The 14,186-nt window shown below is 45.0% G+C and overlaps 2 protein-coding genes across 3 annotated transcripts in view; one reads left to right on the top strand and one right to left on the bottom strand.

The window, feature by feature from the left end:
- The window catches only part of LOC126284583 (caspase-1-like), a 398,664-nt gene that overhangs the window by 124,449 nt on the left and 260,029 nt on the right, over positions 1-14,186 (top strand). The window lies entirely within an intron of this gene.
- Positions 1-14,186, bottom strand: part of LOC126284570 (heparan-alpha-glucosaminide N-acetyltransferase-like) — a 353,817-nt gene that overhangs the window by 259,282 nt on the left and 80,349 nt on the right. Inside the window, exon 2 of one of the 2 annotated variants that reach the window (XM_049983590.1) lies at positions 12,781-12,830. The exons of the other annotated variant lie outside the window; for it this stretch is intronic. The gene's annotated coding sequence lies outside the window, so the exon portion shown is untranslated. The remainder of the gene's footprint in view (positions 1-12,780; positions 12,831-14,186) is intronic. 2 annotated transcript variants of the gene reach the window in all.

Here is a 14,186-nt window from a genome sequence, read left to right as displayed (position 1 = left end):
GTACTCCAGGTACTTCACACATTACTCCATAACTACGTATGTAGCCATATCAATAGTTATTCTAATCATAATAACATGCTGTTGTAAAAACTGTAAATGTTGTAAAGACTGTTTTAAAAGTATATGGAAATATTTTGAAGACAGTGATTGTTGTGGAAAAGTATGTATAAGAAATACCATAGTGAACCAATACCCAGAGACTAGTTCAGCTAGAAGACACAGTAATAAAGAAACTGAAGAGATAGTAATTTATGAAAGATGTGGAAAAGACCAAGGTGATACGGTCGCTTTCAGAAACAGACGTTAAATAACTGTATTTGAAATGTGTAATTGAAATGTAACTGTATTTGAAATATGTAATTGAAATGTAACTGTATTTGAAATGTGTAATTGAAATGTAACTGTATTTGAAATGTAATTCTAATTGAAATGTGAATGTATGTATCAATGAAAGTGTCTTTTGATTTTAATGCAAATGCTTTTGACATAACTGAATGTTAGGCATGTATAATGTAATTGTATTATTGTGTGTTTAATGAATTTGACTTTACTAAATGAAAATGAAAAATATAACATATCAGATGCTAATGTAATAAACAAATCTGTAAAGCATGTAATGGAAAAATAAATAAAAGAGTCACAATTGACGCTACTCAGAGGAGTAACGCCAATTTCCCTGGCGGGGGAGGTGTTGTAACCGCAGAAAAGCCAAGTCTAAATGCAGTTGTTCTCAGACGATACACCAGAAATCATACGGGGAGATAGAGTTAACAGGGGACGCCAGGCGTGTCAGAGGGGTCACAAAAGATAACGACGCAGCCAGATAGCCGAGGCGGCGGTCCAAGCGGCCAGGCAGCTGCGCGTGATAAGCAAGGAAGCAGACTCAGCTATTAAGATAAAAAGGGCGCTCTGGGCAGGTCCCTTAATAAGCAATAACTTACAGTATCAACACTCTTGGCTAGAGGGAGAAGTCTGGGAGCGGAGAGAGAAAGAAAGAGGGCCCTAGGTGGGGACCGCACTACGTCATGAGGAGCCAATGAAGGGCTCAGGACGCAGTGCGTGACCATATAGGGAGAGGCCCCTCTACCCCTCCACCCAGCTTCTGAAGAAAAGTACTGAAGTTAATACTAAAACAATCCCTAATAAGGAAAAGTTGCACTCGACGCTACGTCATGCCAAGCGCTGGCGGGGTCGAAGGGGAAGAGCTAACAAAACTCGGAGGCACGCCGCTCCGGGGATCTCTCTCTCTCGGGTTTAGGCAGCGACGGTAGTCAGCGTGAGTAGCAGCCGACTTGGGCTGAGGGCGGGCTGCAGGCAGACAGTTGGAGATAGTCGCCGATGAGCGTTTAGGCAGCGACCGCGGGACTCTGACGTAGGGTGCTAGTTGGGCAGCAAAGTGCTGGAAAGTTCTATCAGGCAGCCAGAACGGTGGAAGTCAGTCACCGTCTCTGTAATGGGCTTGGCTATTCTGTAGGTACAATCACTACGCAGTTAGGGTGATCTGTATTCTTTATGAATAAATTAGAACTTTTATAACGTCCATACGAGTTTACTTCTACCAACATCCTAGCCTTGTACCTTCACACCAGGGAATTTAACATCTTAGCCAGATCAAAAGTCTCCCTCTCAATTAGGTCAACCGGCTAATTCCCGTTTACGAATCGTGTCGCTCAATCCTTCGCAAAACCCACGCTTGGGACGCGACAATGTGATAGAAGAAGAAACAGGAGTAGATTTAGAATAGATAGGGTATCCAGTATTAGAATCGGAATTTAAAAGAGCTTTGGAGGACTTACGGTCAAAGAAGGCAGAAGGGATAGATAACATTCCATCAGAATTTCTAAAATCATTAGGGGAAATGGAAACAAAACGACTATTCACGTTGGTGTGTAGAATATATGAGTCTGGCGACATACCATCTGACTTTCGGAAAAGCATCTTCCACACAATTCCGAAGACGGCAAGAGCTGACAAGTGCGAGAATTATGGCACAATCAGCTTAACAACTCATGCATCGAAGCTGCTTACAAGAATAATATACAGAAGAATGGAAAAGAAAATTGAGAATGCGCTAGGTGACGATCAGTTTGGCTTTAGGAAAAGTAAAGGCACGAGAGAGGCAATTCTGACGTTACGGCTAATAATGGAAGCAAGGCTAAAGAAAAATCAAGACACGTTCATAGGATTTGTCGACCTGGAAAAAGCTTTCGACTATATAAAATGGTGAAAGCTGTTCGAGATACTGAAAAAAGTAGGGGTAAGCTATTGGGAGAGACGGGTCATATACAATATGTACAACAACCAAGAGGGAATAATAAGAGTGGACGATCAAGAACGAAGTGCTCGTATTAAGAAGGGTGTAAGACAAGGCTGTAGCCTTTCGCCCCTACTCTTCAATCTATACAGCGGGGAAGCAATGATGGAAATAAAAGAAAGGTTCAGGAGTTGAATTAAAATACAAGGTGAAAGGATATCAGTGATACGATTCGCTGATGACATTGCTATCCTGAGTGAAAGTGAAGAAGAATTAAATGATATGCTGAACGGAAGGAACAGTCTAATGAGTACACAGTATGGTTTGAGAGTAAATCGGAGAAGGACGAAGGTAATGAGAAGTAGTAGAAATGAGAACAGCGTGAAACTTAACATCAGGATTGATGGTCACGAAGTCAATGAAGTTAAGGAATTCTGCTTCCTAGGCAGTAAAATAAGCAATGACGGACGGAGCAAGGAGGACATCAAAAGCAGACTCGCTATGGCAAGAAAGGCATTTCTGGCCAGAGAAGTCTACTAATATCAAATACCGGCCCTAATTTGAGGAAGAAATTTCTGAGGATGTACGTCTGGAGTACAGCATTGTATGGTAGTGAAACATGGACTGTGGGAAAACCGGAACTGAAGAGAATCGAAGCATTTGAGATGTGGTGCTATAGACGAATGTTGAAAATTAGGTGGACTGATAAGGTAAGGAATGAGGAGGTTCTACGCAGAATCGGAGAGGAAAGGAATATGTGGAAAACACTGATAAGGAGAAGGGACAGGATGATAGGACATCTTCTAAGACATGAGGGAATGACTTCCATGGTACTAGAGGGAACTGTAGAGGGCAAAAACTGTAGAGGAAGACAGAGATCGGAATACGTCAAGCAAATAATTGAGGACGTTGGTTGCAAGTGCTACTCTGAGATGAAGAGGTTAGCACAGGAAAGGAATTCGTGGCGGGCCGCATCAAACCAGTCAGTAGACTGATGACCAAAAAAAAAAAAAACCTAAGGACATCACACATCCATATCCAAACAGGATTCGAACCTGCGACCGTAGCAGCAGCACGGTTGCGGACTGAAACGCCTAGAACCGCTCGGTCACAGCGGCCGGCCAGTATTTTGTAATAATATGCATGTAGCGACTGACAGTCGAATCCAAAACCGCCAACTAACGTTAAGAGCTGCTTAAGAGTGTTTTCCCTGCCCAGTAACAAATACAAAAAAAAAAACTTGCAGGGAGGGTTATATTTCAGAATGTCCTTAATTTTACTTGACATTGGTGAATTCGGCCGTGAGCCAAATATAGGCAGCCGCTTACCTCAGAGGCACAAGAAAAATAGCCCGGGCACTCCGCGGTTAGAAGATGTGAGATAGGGTATGTCTTATTGTTTGTCTCACGGGCGTGCACGACTCGTACCGATCAGCTGCTATGGTGTAAATTTCGACAGGGAAACAACATGTATTCGTAAATACGGATTGCAGAGATAGTCATTTTCAAATGCGGTACACATTTTCAGCAAGGAAAGTGAAATTAAATTAAGGCTGTGGTAGTACAACGCACTGCATATAAGGAAAAGTGACATTCAAAATATTTAGTAAACATTTGTGTTCGTTTCTCATATTGCACAATACCTTTAAATACTAATACCATTACTTTTATTAATCAATTATTCATTCATTCACACAGACAACAACATTTCATTAGGTAATTTGGCAACAACATGAAACATAGAACAGTCGCCTCGAAGTGACCGAATGGCGCCAGCTTTGACGATCAGTACTTGGGAGCCGACAGCCAAGTTATTGCGTTCTTATTATAGCTGCTCTGTGGGGAGCTCGTAACGTACTAATTTATGTAAGCTACAAATTACTAATGAGGTCGCTACGTCTGCGTCTCGAGGTGCCTCCCAACAATGTCAGTATTGGCTACTGAACAATAAAAGTTTGACGACCACCGCTGTAAGGGAATGCCATCCGCCAGTCACACACACTGCTACAGAAACGAGCCCAGAGAAAACCACCCTCACAGACAGCCAGACGCTTCCAAGGTCAGCGGTAGGAACCGTCAACCAGTACCCACTGGGAAACAAAAGCGACTGCATAGCGCGTATCGAACTGGAGTCACAGTTGACCAAAGCTGCACGCTGCTGACCATCTCAGGCTCTCACCCAGGTGCATGGAATCCAAGGACGTTGTGCTAAAATACTAGTGTTCGGAAATTTATTTGGTTAGAGACAAATGAGTGTGGTATAAACAGTTTCAACAAGTTTTTTCTTCGTACTTTCGGAACTTTAACGGAGGTTCTGACTATATGGAGTTTCTGACGCACATAGATATTCTCGTACCAGCAGTCAAGCTTTTTTTGATTCGTCACATTCGATGTTTCAAGAAATCCTGCAATTGTGTCATTCATTATTTAAATCAAATCTTGCTTTTGCTGGACACGGACTTACCTACATACAGATAGTTTCTGCAGATCACAGTTTCCTTGTTTCACAGCTGCCGTAAGACACGTCGCGGCTTCGTGGCTGACGACGGCCCGTTGCCATGGCGACGCGTCGACCCGCAGGTCACGTGCGGTCGATGGTCTGCCACTTTTGCCGACCGCCGCCCACGTGTTTTCGTTTCCGCTGCCGCAGCCTTTGAACGCGGCTATCTGCCAGATACGGCCTGCCCACACACACGAGATTACCTGTTTGCCCGAGGCCCGCGTCAATAGGGAGCTCCCACTTATGTGGCCGAGGCCACGGTTGGGTAAACCGCGCGATCCAAGTCCGACGATGCTCTAGTGCAATTTTTGTTTGGGAGGTGATTCGAGACAGTCACTACGCACCGAATCAAGATTTATCAGCGCTATGTTGGACAAATGGTGCTCGACTCTGCTTCCGTTCTTACCTTTTCTCTTACGTGGGCACGGGGTGAGTGCAGCAATGGTTCAGTGCCCGGTATTCTACATCTGCATCTACATCTACATGGATACTCTGCCTGGCAGAGGGTTCATCGAACCACCTTCACAATTCTCTATTATTCCAATCTCGTATAGCGCGCGGAAAGACTGAACACCTATATCTTTCCGTACAAGCTCTGACTTCCCTAATTTTGTCGTTGTGATCGTTCCTCTCTATGTAGGTCGGTGTCAACAAAATATTTTCGCATTCGGAGGAGAAAGTTGGTGATTGGAATTTCGAGAGAAGATTCCGTCGCAACGAAAAACGCCTTTCTCTTAATGATGTCCAGCCCAAATCCTGCATAATTTCTGTGACACTCTCTCGCATATTTCGCGATAATAGAAAACGTGCTGCCTTTCTTTGAAAGACCAACGCGAGAACATTTGCCAACGCGACGACATCGCCTGCAGCTCCTCTCCTGAGCCCGTGACCATATCTGTTGGAGCCGAGACGACTGGAAAACCGTGCCTGGACAAATGAATCCAGATTTCACTAAGTAAGAGATGATGCGGAGCAGTTTCGAGAACATACCTTCACCGAAGAGTCAAGCAGTATATTGCTCCCTCCTACGTATATCTCGCGAAGAGACCATGAGGATAAAATCAGAGAGATTAGAGCACACACAAAAGCATACCGACAATCCTTCTATCCACGTACAATACGAGACTTGAATAGAAGGGAGAACCGATAGAGGTACTCAGGGTACCCTCCGCCACACACCGTCAGGTGGCTTGCGGAGTACGGATGTAGATGTAGATGTAGATGTAGAATCCACGAAGCCATGGACGCAGGTTATCAACAAGGCACTGTGGAAGGTGGTGCGCAGTATTTACATGGCATGGAATAGACCCTCTGGTCCAACTGAACCGATCATTGACTGGAAATGGTTATGTTTCACTACTTGGAGGTCATTTTTAGCCATTCATGGACTTACTAGTTCCAAACAACAATGGAAATTTTATGGACGACAATGTGCCATGTTACAGGGTCTTAATGGGTCGCGACTGGTTTTGAGATAATTCTGCACAATTCGACCGAATGATCTGGCCACCCATCGAAGATTTATGGAATGTAATCGAGAGATCAGTTCCCGCACCGGCAACAATTTCGCAATTACGGACGGCTACAAATGTAATACGGTCAGTGTTGCTTTCCGGGCGGGAAGTAGCACCTGGTCCCCGGCACGAATCCGCTCGGCGGATTTTTGTCGAGGTCCGGTGAACCGGCCAGTCTGTGGATGGATTTTAGGCGATTTTCCATCTGCCTCGGCGAATGGTGGCTGGTCCCCCTTATTCCGCCTCAGTTACACTGTGTAGACGATTGCAGCGCAAACAAGTTCTTCGCGTACGTGTACACCACCATTACTCTACCACGCAAACATAGGGGTTACACTCGTCTGGTGTGAGACGTTCCCTGGGGGGTCCACCGTGGGCCGAACCGCACAATAACCCTGGGTTCGGTGTCGGGCAGCGGAGAGGTGAAGTGGACTGCGATAGTCGTCGTGGGGTTGTGGACCACTGCGGGAGCCTCTCCGTCGTTTCTAGGTCCCCGGTTATTATACAATACAAAGTCAGTATTTCTTCGGTATCACTTCTAACGACATTTTAAGTCCATGCCACGTCTAGTTGCTACACTACGCCAGGAAAAAGAAGATCCGACACAATATTAGGATGTACCCCTGACTTTTGTCACCTCATATATAATGAGTCGCTGAGGTAGCATAGTTGGTCACATACTGAGACACGGGTAGTTGCTGCAGTCGGTAGTTGCAGAAATGGTGGAAGGAAACGCTTTTGCTTCTCTTTTCGTAAGCTTTGAACAGTAGTAATTTTTGCTACTAATTGTGACAAGACCCGGCATCAAACAGACCGAAGATAGTGTGGATTTTTTTTTTAATTTGCGGTAAACTCTCATGGGATTAAACTTCTGAGGTCATCGGTCGCTAGGGTTACACACTACTTAATCTAACTTAAACTAACTTACGCTATGGACAACACACACACACACACACACACACACACAAGCCCGAGGGATGACTCGAACCTGGATGACTCGAACCTCCGACGGGAAAAGCTGCGCAAACCGTGGCAAGGCCTCCTCAACCGCGCGGCTAAGATAGTGTGGGGTGCAGCAGTTACGCTGGAATGAAGACAGCAGCTGGCAGGCTACGAGAAAAAGAGAACCGCCCCAAACCAACCTAAGAGTTGGCGACCGAAATAACTGTCTTCCTCCCATCTCAGTATTGGAAACTTTGCGGTCCGGTCGATAATGACACCTCGAGGAAGAGAAAGCTCTTGTGCTGTGTCGTTTCACTAGAATCGCGGAAGCAATCTCCGGCTCGGTGTTGGCACCCACCGAGACAGCAACGCCACTCGACTTGGGCTGGAGGAATCCGGAAATAATAGCAGCTGCGTACCAGCAGTTTCTGGTGCAGGAGAATCTTCCGAAACCTCTGCTGCGAGTGGGGCCAGGTGCTTCCTCTTCCTGGCCCTGCCTGCAACAGTTTTCTGCTCTAGTGTGATTTCGCTCGTTAATACAGCGGAGTGGTCCGATACTTTGGCGATATGTCTGCTGCTGCGCAGAACATAAGACTGCTTTATGCCGCGGGGTACCGTTGAAGCGTAAGCAGTGTAACGTGGCTGGAACAATAAAAGTGCCCGACCCCGAAATTCCACCAGGCGTTCACCGCTAACTCGGCAAAAAAGAGAGCAGTTAAAGGGAGGTAAGGGAGGCAAGGCCCTTCTATCTCGCCTCGCCTCGAAACACTGCACCGAACCGGCTGCGAGACACCAACAGGTGTCACTTCAAGGTGTACAGAGGAGAATGCCACTGCAGTGAAGTGCCGGCAAGCAAAGAGCGCAGCATATTCTTGGCTGCTAAGGTGTCCAGCGTGGCGACGCAAAGGTTACATCTAAAAACAGAGGAAGATGCAAACATGCAGGGAGCACAGAGAAGAACAAGTACGTCGATTGAGGTAAGGAAGCCTCGTCCGCAACGACTGAGTCTTGATTTTGCGGTACTCATACATACAGTAAATACATGCTCTGCAAACCACTGTGAGGTACATGGTAGAGGATACTTTCCCTTCCATTTGTGTATGCAGCACGGGGAAAATAACTGCTTAAACCCCTCTAGGCGCGTTGTAGTTAGTCCAATCTTGTCTTCGCGGTCCCTGCTATACCTATACGCATGAGCCTGTGGTTTATTCCCATATTCCTCGTGTATCGTTGGTTCTTGAAATTCCGTAAATAGGCTTTGACACGATAATTGATTCTTATCTTCAAGTGCATACGTGCTTAAGTTTTTCTGCATTTACCTGTCGTTCTCTCTTGAGCCAAACAAACGTGTGACCTTTCGCGCTTGCTTACTTTGTATATGTTCAATATCCATTTTAGTTCTAATTGGAATGGATTTTTCACATTTAAGCAATATTCTAGGATACGAAGAATGAATGTTTTGCAAATAATCGCCATTGTACACTGCAGGCAACATGATATGTTCATTGATATGAGCAGTCCTGACGTGGAGTTGTGTGAGACCACAATCTCTGTATAAACGTTGAAGCGCTCAGTCCATCAGCCGTAATGAAACGGTTTGCACAAGTTACGGAATTTTTCGTTCGTGGATAAACAAATGGAAACATTTGGGGACGAGACAGGTTGTATTGAGCCAAGTATACTCGTAGGAGGCAAACGACATATACTTTTGTTCCAAGACAGTTGCCACGAATAACTGTATACAGATTTATGAAATTTGTGAATTCAGATTATATTGTGACCATGTCGTAACAGCTGTGTACATCTAGCATCGTCTATGTTACACAGCGTATCCTTTAACGCTGAAACGTATGTATATTTAAGGATCCCAATGTATGAAGTGATAACTTACAGCAATGTTGTTGTTGTGGTCTTCAGTCCTGAGACTGGTTTGATGCAGCTCTCCATGCTACTCTATCCTGTGCAAGCTGCTTCATCTCCCAGTACCTACTGCAACCTACATCCTTCTGAATCTGCTTAGTGTACTCATCTCTCGGTCTCCCTCTACGGTTTTTACCCTCCACGCTGCCCTCCAATGCTAAATTTGTGATCCCTTGATGCCTCAAAACATGTCCTACCAACCGATCCCTTCTTCTAGTCAAGTTGTGCCACAAACTTCTCTTCTCCCCAATCCTATTCAATACCTCCTCATTAGTTACGTGATCTATCCACCTTATCTTCAGTATTCTTCTGTAGCACCACATTTCGAAAGCTTCTATTCTCTTCTTGTCCAAACTCGTTATCGTCCATGTTTCACTTCCATACATGGCTACACTCCAAACAAACACTTTCAGAAACGACTTCCTGATACATAAATCTATATTCGATGTTAACAAATTTCTCTTCTTCAGAAACGCTTTCCTTGCCATTGCCAGTCTACATTTTATATCCTCCCTACTTCGACCATCATCAGTTATTTTACTTCCTAAATAGCAAAACTCCTTTACTACTTTAAGTGTCTCATTTCCTAATCTAATTCCCTCAGCATCACCCGATTTAATTTGACTACATTCCGTTATCCTCGTTTTGCTTTTGTTAATGTTCATCTTATATCCTCCTTTCAAGACACTGTCCATTCCGTTCAACTGCTCTTCCAAGTCCTTTGCCGTCTCTGACAGAATTACAATGTCATCGGCGAACCTCAAAGTTTTTACTTCGTCTCCATGAATTTTAATACCTACTCCAAATTTTTCTTTTGTTTCCTTTACTGCTTGCTCAATATACAGATTGAATAACATCGGGGAGAGGCTACAACCCTGTCTCACTCCTTTCCCAACCACTGCTTCCCTTTCATGCCCCTCGACTCTTATGACTGCCATCTGGTTTCTGTACAAATTATAAATAGCCTTTCGCTCCCTGTATTTTACCCCTGCCACCTTTAGAATTTGAAAAATAGTATTCCAGTCAACATTGTCAAAAGCTTTCTCTAAGTCTACAAATGCTAGAAACGTAGGTTTGCCTTTTCTTAATCTTTCTTCTAAGATAAGTCGTAAGGTCAGTGTTGCCTCACGTGTTCCAACATTTCGACGGAATCCAAACTGATCCTCCCCGAGGTCTGAATCTACCAGTTTTTCCATTCGTCTGTAAAGAATTCGCGTTAGTATTTTGCAGCCGTGGCTTATTAAACTGATAGTTCGGTAATTTTCACATCTGTCAGCACCTGCTTTCTTTGGGATTGGAATTATTATATTCTTCTTGAAGTCTGAGGGTATTTCGCCTGTCTCGTACATCTTGCTCACCAGCTGGTAGAGTTTTGTCATGACTGGCTCTCCCAAGGCCGTCAGTAGTTCTAATGGAATGTTGTCTACTCCGGGGGCCTTGTTTCGACTCAGGTCTTTCAGTGCTCTGTCAAACTCTTCACGCAGTATCGTATCTCCCATTTCATCTTCATCTACATCCTCTTCTATTTCCATAATATTGTCCTCAAGTACATCGCCCTTGTATTAACCTTCTATATACTCCTTCCACCTTTCTGCCTTCCCTTCTTTGCTTAGAACTGGGCTGCCATCTGAGCTCTTGATATTCATACACGTGGTTCTCTTCTCTCCAAAGGTCTCTTTAATTTTCCTGTAGGCCGTATCTATCTTACCCCTAGTGAGATAAGCTTCTACATCCTTACATTTGTCCTCTAGCCATCCCTGTTTAGCCATTTTGCACTTCCTGTCGATCTCATTTTTGAGACGTTTGTATTCCTTTTTGCCTGCTTCATTTACTGCATTTTTATATTTTCTCCTTTCATCAATTAAATTCAATATTTCTTCTGTTACCCAAGGATTTCTAGCAGCCCTCGTCTTTGTACCTACTTTATCCTCTGCTGCCTTCACTACTACATCCCTCAGAGCTACCCATTCTTCTTCTACTGTATTTCTTTCCCCTATTCCTGTCAATTGTTCCCTTATGCTCTCTTTGAGCAATCGGGCTGTCAAATGTGCACAGGATTAATATGCTGCAGTAGCCAGCGCCGTCCTTTAACGCTGAAACGTATGTATAAGGACACGTATATTTAAGGATCCCAATGTATGAAGTGATAACTTAGAGCAATCGTATTGTCAAATGTGCACAGGATTCATATGCTGCCGTAGTCAGCACTGTTCTTGTCACAGTAGTGCCGTAGTGATCAACAGAACAACAAAAAAACACAGATCCAAAAAAAACCTCCTCCAATAGACGTAATGCCTTTAGAACTGATTTTGTTAACGAATTCCACTACAGGGGCGCAGGACAGTCACGAAAATTGTTGTGCAATATTGAGTATTGTCCGGTAATATTGAACCTCGAGAGCGGTATTGACGGTTTGTGCATTATACAGAAAAGGACTGCAGAGCTTTAAAAATATTGATGCTCACTCAGTATATCGTACTGTGTAACGGTGATATTGTGCAATATGCGGCAGATCCTGTCGAGACTTCGTGATTCGCGAACGTGTAAACAACTAACACAGCGACGTCATATGAATATATCAAGCAAGACAAATCAAAGCAGTCATCTGTGGAGGTGCATTCAGGGGAGTAGTTCGGTTACATATTTAATACTGATTCAGTAATTAGCTATAGATACACTTGATACAAGCATTGAGGAGCAGGAAAACAACAGTGCAACTGCTTATTTGTTTCAGGCACTTGCAATTATTTATTGCAGAAATACATAACAACACTTCCCACGGGTCCTCTGCGTTAATGTTTCTTATTCTTTTCAGGTTTACAAAACGCTTCCAGCATTGGAAAAAGTGAAAATTGAAATTTGTGGTAAGATCTTATGGGACTAACCTGGTGAGGTCATCGGTCCCTAAGCTTACACATTACTTAAACTAACTTAAACGAAGGAAACACACACACTCATGCCCGAGGGAGGACTCGTCCCTCGGACTGGGGTAGCCGCGTGGACCGTAACAAGGCGCCCCAGACCGCGCGACTACCCCGCGCGGCATGGAAAGTGAAATCCGATGAGTATATAAAGAGTATGTTTTCTGCGGACGTGGGTGTAACCAATTTCAGAAATTCGTTGAAAGATTCGTCGTCCATCCTTAAAAAATTCCGACAGTCATAGGTGTGTGCTGTTAGTTTTCTTAGTATGTTAGTACGGCCGTGCGGAGAAGTAGCGACTGCAACCGCAGTACATGCCAGTTCTACATCATCGAGCGCCGATATGCTCACTATGAAGGCAGAGTTCTGAACTATTTATAGGATGGGGCCCCTCCACGCCCGCACAAACGTGGTGACCAAACCAAAAGTTCTACTGTCACTTCCGTATAACATGTTAGTATTCAAATCGTGAGTCACGGGATACGGGCTGTGATGCTATCCATGCATCTGGGTAGGATTAGTCAATGACATGGTCCTACAGAAAGTGGACGAAAGCGATCGAAGGGTAGCGGTTTGTAAGGGCAGAGGGAAAAAATTGCCAAGGCCAGCGCCAAGGGAAAAAAAAATCTCTGCGACAGTAGGAAGGGTAGTAAGGGCAGTAGCGGCTTGCTAGCTGCGGCAGTGCGTGCAAGGTGTGGTTGTGTTAGTGCGAGGTGTCGTGCATCGTTACCTTTGTCGTTGTTGGAGCTCGTTGTGGGGCCTGCTGCAGCTGCTGCGTCCCTGCAACAGTTCAGGGTCGTTATACATTAGTGGGCGATCGGACACAGATCATCTCACAGTGTAGGGGGTGCGTGTGTGGCTGGTCTGCGTGCTATGTACAGTACGGTTTCCCTGCGGTTGCCTGTTTATCGCCGGGTCGAGCATCTGGGGTTGCCAGTGGTAGCTGTGTTGCACGGGTTCGCCAGTACTGTCGTGTTATCGTGCTATGGACCATAGATGTTTAGTTCCTTGCTAATAGCGTCTTTGGTCTATGGTTGTGGTCGTAGTTACCCAGAGAAAGGCTAAACGGGTTGCGCGCGTGTCCCGTGTTATTGTACAGTCGTGTGGAGAGTTTTTGGAATACCTGCAAGATGGTATCCAGCCGATATTCCCGGTGAAGATCCGCGGTGCGTGTGCAGCACGGAGCGTCGCTTATCATTCTGAGTGCTTTGTTGTGTATGAGCTGCAGACGGCGCAGGCGCGTGGGCGAAGCGTATCCACAAACGGGAGCAGAATACGTCATCAGAGGTTTGATAAGTGACATGTACATGGACCTGGACATCCTCCTATTCAGTGTACTACGCCTGTTAAGCATAGGTTAGAGCTTTTTTAGCCTCGCGTTTGCTCTGTTGATCACGTGTTGAATGTAGTCCTCCCCCCCCCCCCCCCCCCCCCCAGAGTAGTTTCCTGTCCAGCCAGACACCGAGGTATTTGACCTTCTCGCGGAAACTTATTGGGCGCGCATGTAGTGTTATTGAGTTGCAGCGCTGATGTTTGCGGAGTTGCTTCGGTCTTCTAGTGAACAGAACGGCTTCGCCATTGTCGCCGTTTACTCTAACACGCCATTTCACCAGCCAAGGCTCTGCCATTCTGAGTGCAATCTGTAGTCGTGAGTTAATGTTAGACGGCTTCCAAACTTGCGCAAGGATGGCAGTGGCATTCGCGTAGATTGCCACCGTCGTGTTGCCTGTAGCTGGAAGGTTGTTTATGTAGAGGTTAAACAGTAAGGGCCCTAGGATGCTTCCTTGGGGTACTGCTGCTGCCTGGATACCATGTCGTGTCAATTGTTTGCCCTGCACGTCGATGTTGAAACTCCTGTCCGTGAGATATTGACTTCTAAACGACGTGTCCCGAGCATAAATACTGCGCAGTAATATCGTGCTGTTCTTGGCCTCGCACTGATAATTGATCATTTTATATCAAACGATTTGCTATCAGATGTACAGTTCGGCTTTAGAAGTCGTTTAACAACTGAAAATGAGGTACTGGATGAGCTAAGCAAAAGATTTCGAACACTTGGCATATTTTTTGATTTAACTAAGGCATTTGATTCTGTTGATCACAAAATATTGCTCCAGAAGTTGGACCATTACGGAA

The sequence above is a fragment of the Schistocerca gregaria genome, chromosome 1 (assembly GCF_023897955.1).
Source record: "Schistocerca gregaria isolate iqSchGreg1 chromosome 1, iqSchGreg1.2, whole genome shotgun sequence".
Classification (NCBI taxonomy): Eukaryota; Metazoa; Arthropoda; class Insecta; order Orthoptera; family Acrididae; genus Schistocerca; species Schistocerca gregaria.
This window is presented reverse-complemented; position numbering and strand designations above follow the sequence as displayed.